At 50.2% G+C, this 5,369-nt stretch overlaps 1 protein-coding gene across 1 annotated transcript in view; it reads right to left on the bottom strand.

The window, feature by feature from the left end:
- Positions 1-3,892, bottom strand: part of PHF2 (PHD finger protein 2) — a 47,928-nt gene extending 44,036 nt beyond the window's left edge. The window contains exon 1 of the mRNA XM_024741342.1: positions 3,843-3,892. The gene's annotated coding sequence lies outside the window, so the exon portion shown is untranslated. The remainder of the gene's footprint in view (positions 1-3,842) is intronic.
- Positions 3,893-5,369: the final 1,477 nt, after the last annotated feature.

A 5,369-nucleotide genomic window follows, 5' to 3' on the forward strand; every position in this document is an offset into this window, starting at 1 on the left:
GGGGGCGTGTCTCAGAGCCAGGGCACCCCCACCATTTCACCATAGGCAGTTTGCAGCCATAGGCAGGGCCCCTCCAGACCCCGTGAAGGGGACGGCTTTAAGTCACCTTCCCCAGGGAGCTGTACCATGGTGCTGGAACAAATGGATATCAAAACGGTGAAGTTGAACCCCTACCTCACACCATATACAAAAAATTAACTGAAGATGGATTAACAATCTAAATATAAGAGCTAAAACTATAACACCCTTAGAAGAAAACACAGGAGTGAATCTTCATGACCTTGGATTTGGGCATGGATTCCTAGAAATGACACCAAAAGCACAAGAAACAAAAGGAAAAAGGCATAAATTAGACATCATCAAACTTTAAAACTTTTCTGCATTAAAGGACACTATCAAGAAAGTGAAAAGGCACTATGCAGAATGGGAGAAAATATTTGCAAATCATATTACCTGATAAGGGTCTATCATGCAGAATGCATAAAGAACTTTACAACTTAACAACAAAAAGACAAATCAATTTAAAAATGGTCAAAGATCTGAATAGACATTTCTCCAAAGAAGAAATACAAATGGCTAACAAGCTCATGAAGAGAAGCTCAACATCCTTGTCATCTGGATGCCACTGAAATGCAACTCAAAACCATGAGATACCACTATACACTCACTAGGATGGCTATAATTTTAAAAAGAAAAAAACAAACAGGAAACAAGCAAGTGCTGGTGAAGATGTGGAGAAATTAGAACCCTCTCACATTACTGGTAGGAACATAAAATGGTACATTTTCTATGCAAAACAGTATGGTGGTTCCTCAAAAAGTTAAACAGAAAATTATAATATGACCCGGCAATTCCACTCCAAGGTATAGACCCACAAAGAACTAAGAACAGTTTCTCAAACAAATCCTGGTATACAAATGTTAACAGCAGCATTAGTCACAATAGCCAAAAGATGGAAGCAACCCAAATGTCTGTCAACTGATGAATGGCTAAACAAATTGCAGTGCCGCCACACAATGGAGTAGTATTCAGCCTTAAAAAGGAACGAAGTGCTGATGCACGCTACAAGGATGAGCCTCAAAAGCACTGTGCTGAGCGAAGGAAAGCAGATTCCATTTACATGATCATGCCCAGAATAGGTAAATGCAGAGAGACAGAGGCCGACTGGCAGCACCAGAGGGTGGGGGCAGAGGGGAATGGGGAGTGACTGTTTAGTGCACACAGAGTTTCCTTTTGGTATGAAAATGTTCTGGAACTAGATAGAGGTGATGGTTGCACAACACTGTGAATGTATTAAAGGCCACCAGATTGTTCGCTTTAAAATGGTTAATTTTATGTTATGTGAATTTTATCTCAAAAAAGAAAGAGAAAAGAACCTGGTGGCCCTGTGAGAGTGACACCACCCATCATCTCTAAGGCTGGCTGAGTGCTGACTCTGTATCCAGCAGCATCAAGAACTCTACATTCATTTTTTGGCAACAACCTTGCGGTAATTGGGATAATTATCATTAGCCCTATTGTACAATGAGGAAACTGAGGCACGAGAGGTTAGCTGTCTGCCCACACCCAAAGGTCTCCTCACCGTTCAGAGGGATAGTTCTCCCCCCACCCTCAGCCACTGGCCCAGGAGGAGCACTCAGCAGACAAGACCCTCTGCAGGCCACCAACGCCCCAGGGTCCCTGGGCAGGACCCTGCCTGCCACAGCTGCCGCAGTCCGACAGCCCTGGGAACAGAGCCTGAAGCCCAGAAAGACCTTGGCAAGTGTTTTTTGAAAACATAAAGTTCGGTCCTCACTTCAGAACGTAAACGGTAATAAAGTGAAAGAAGTCTAAAGAGTCAGATGTAAAAGACAAAGCCATCAAAATCAGAACATGAGGGCACATTTGCTCTCATGATGCAAAGTGACTTTCTAAACAAGCAAACAAACAAAAAAGGAAGTGGAAAGGAAACCGGAGAGGACACTGATGGATTGAAACAGTGCTCCAAATCATGAAAACAAACTTCAAAGTGCTATGAAAAGTATGTACAGCAAATATAGCAAAGTTTTTCTATTCTTCCTCCATGAACTATATACTGTGGGGATCTCCCAACAGAACAGGGCAGAGCCAGGAACAGAATAGGCACATGCTACAGCTGTGTGAGAAGGATAACCAACCTCACTAACCACCCATGAAAGGCAAACTAAAATCACAATACATATCATTTTCAACTGACAAGTTAACCAAAACCGAACACATTGAACTGGTAACATGCCACACTGGCAAAGGCACAGTGATGACAGTAAACACAGCCAGATCTCCCCAGCCCCCAGGCATGGGGCACTCCCTGGTGGCTGGGGCAGCAGAGGACAGCTTCTCTCCACCCAGGAGGAGGAAGAGCTGGCTCACCTGAACCCCCACACCCTACCCAGGGCTAGCCCACCAGGCCGGACCCTCTGCTCTTTCCCTACCAGTCTTCCCCAAGCTCCTGCCTTCCAGAGTCAGGCTACAGAGGGTCCTGTGCCTTGCATCTCCTCTGCATGGCAGGCCCTGGGCTGGCTGTCCTCAGTTTGCTCATCCATAAAGTGGGCTCATGATACCAGCGATCACACCAGGGTGAAGACGGCTGAAACCCAGCAACTGTAGAACTGGGCACACAGTGAGCCCCCATCGCCCATACCCACCAGGAGCCATGGACTAAGACAAAGGCAGAGCCCTGCAACTGCTCAGGATTGGCCAGGTCCAGAGACTGGACCCAGAAGTTACACCCCACGTCCACACCTGGAGTCCTGTGAAAATTAATAAACAGACCCTCATTTAAAATGGAGTCAGGAGGCCATAAGGGACAGCTCTTACACCCTATCACTCAATGTCAATTATAGACCCAGAGGAAGAGACTGCACCTTTGTATCTCCAACAGGAAGAATGTTACTACTTTACTACCCAGAAGGAGGAAGAATTTCTCCTTGCCTGGCAACAGCCCAGCCAACCAAAGGCTGTCACACTTAGCCAATGAAAGCCACTATATTTCGAACCCCCAGTTTCCTCCAATGGACTCTTGTTTTACAACAGCTCCTCCCAACTCTCCCTTCTCCTCTATAAAAGAATGTTACTCTCCTTTGTTCCCTGGACTTTCCTGTGGCTTGCCAGAGATTGCATGTCCCAAATTGCAATTCTTTGCTGTGCCTGAATAAACCCATTTTGCTGGTAAAATAGCAGGCTGTGTTATTATTTTAGGTCAACAGTGCATACTGCACGTCCACACGGGACAGTGGCTCCAGGCTATCTTCTCACTGGCAGCCCCTGGAGCTCACAAACACTGAGGATGGCCGACCTCCCCTGATGGGTCTGCCTCTGTCCCATGGCCCGGTGTGAACCCCTGCCTGCCCAGGTCCTAGGGGCCCCAGAGACAAACAAGGAGGCTGCAGCAGGTTCTGCTGCAAGGTCTCTATGTGCTGGTACTGACCCTGCAGGTGGGCAGGATGTCTGAGGTCAGATGACACAGACTTAGGGCCCTTTCTGGAGGTCAGGAGTCAGGTGCACCTTGGAAGGTCCAAGGGGCTTCTCTGATGGAGGCTCCAGGTCAATCAGAAGGAAGGAAAACAATGTGCCTTAAAATACAAACCCCCCACTTGGCGTTCCTCAGGCCTAGTTACTGGGACTGGCTCCCCCAAACACTACCTGCTGGTCCCACACATCCCTGAAGCCTCATCATGCTCTGGAAAGCCCACGGCAGGGGCCCCTGTGACAGGTGTGGAAGCTGAGACCCGGGGGTCACGATCATGTGCACTATGCATGCTGACACCCCAACTCCACCCCTGGGGGTCTTTAGAACACCACCACCTGGTGGGCTCAGGTCTCACCTGGGCCAGGATGGGTCTGGCTGTTTGCTATGTTGTGCAGGAAGGCCCCGGGACTGAAAGAGAAAGTGAGAAACAGGGAAGGTGGGTTCTGTTCTGCTGGGAACACCTCAGAGCTACCCCTCACCTAGGAGAGGCAGACAGGCCACCCACCCCATGGAGACCACTGCTGGCTCACAACAAGAGCTGGGCACCCAAGGACTGCCCTGATGGACGTGGGGGGCTCAGCACACCCAGCCTGCTAGTCCTCCTGTGTCTACAGCAAGGCACCCAAGAGCCTCGCCTGTCCCCTGCCCCCTGCCCCTTGTAGGGCTGCAACAGACGAAAGCTCTATGAGGATACAGTGAGCTTCTTGGTGGAAGGTGGGCATCACTCCCCTGGGAAGCAGGCACTAGAGCCTGCCATACACTCCAGGCCCAAGCAGGGGCTCGAAGTTACCTGCAAATGGTCCAAGGGAAAAAGGATGAGGGGCATCACCTGCAAGCTGGGCCCTGGACATGTCCGGGCCCAGCTGCATCCGTGTCCCCAAGATCATCACAACTGCACAAGGTAGCCCCAGCTGCAGCCTGGGAGGGTCAGCCAGGCCTTGGGCTGGGCTGGCCAGGTGAGCCCACAGTGGTGACTGGGGGAGGGCATGAGGGTAAGAGGGAGAGGGGCAGAGGCAGGGAGGGAGAGTGGGGGGGGGGTAACTCAGGGCACAGGGGAAAAGACCAGCAGCTGGGAGAGGTGTTGTGGGGCCAAGGCAGGGGAGCCCTACACAAACCTCGAGGCTACATGGGGACAGAATCACCCAGGACATCAGTTCTGAAACAGAGCTCCAACTGCGACAGCCCTGACACCTTGGAGAAAAGACGCATTCAGCCAGATAATTGTGCCGTTTGTCCTTTTAAACTCTGGTGAGAGCAGCAGTCCCCCAAGCACCCCATAGGCCACATGGCTTCCTAAAGGACAGAAGCTTCAGGGGCCGAATCCAGCCTGCCCAGCCCCAGTGCCCAGGATAGAAAGCCGTGGCCCACCCAGGGGGTGGGCTGCAGGCAGAAGCACAGGCTGCCAGGGCCACCTAAGACATCAACACGGACCCTGCTGACCCCGCTTTCCCTCCCTTGGAGAGAACCCAGGTCGCTGGCACCCAGGACTCCAGGTCCCTAGGAGAAGACTCAAATGAATGAGTGATGTTTCCACCAACCTGTAGACCTCCCAGGGGCCCAGGGATGGCTCTGCCCATGTGACAGCTGAGGGAGAGGCTGGAACACAGACCAAGGTTGGACCCAGGCCACACAGCATAAAGGAAAACTGGAAACCACCTGCCCGGCGCACGCAGATGGTAATGCAGAATGCTCTGTGCGGGCAGGATACTGCTACACTAATTTAAAAATAAAAAGAATGAGGTAGATTTTTACATCCTGACATGGAAAGATATCCACAGTAATTGTAAATTGAAAAATCGTAGGTAATAGGAGAACGTGTATGGTATAATTTCTTTTGGTGGAAAACCCAGAACAAAAATATGGGGTGTGTGAATGCGTGTGT

Source organism: Neophocaena asiaeorientalis, unplaced genomic scaffold (assembly GCF_003031525.2).
Source record: "Neophocaena asiaeorientalis asiaeorientalis breed wild unplaced genomic scaffold, Neophocaena_asiaeorientalis_V1.1 scaffold558, whole genome shotgun sequence".
NCBI lineage: Eukaryota > Metazoa > Chordata > Mammalia > Artiodactyla > Phocoenidae > Neophocaena > Neophocaena asiaeorientalis.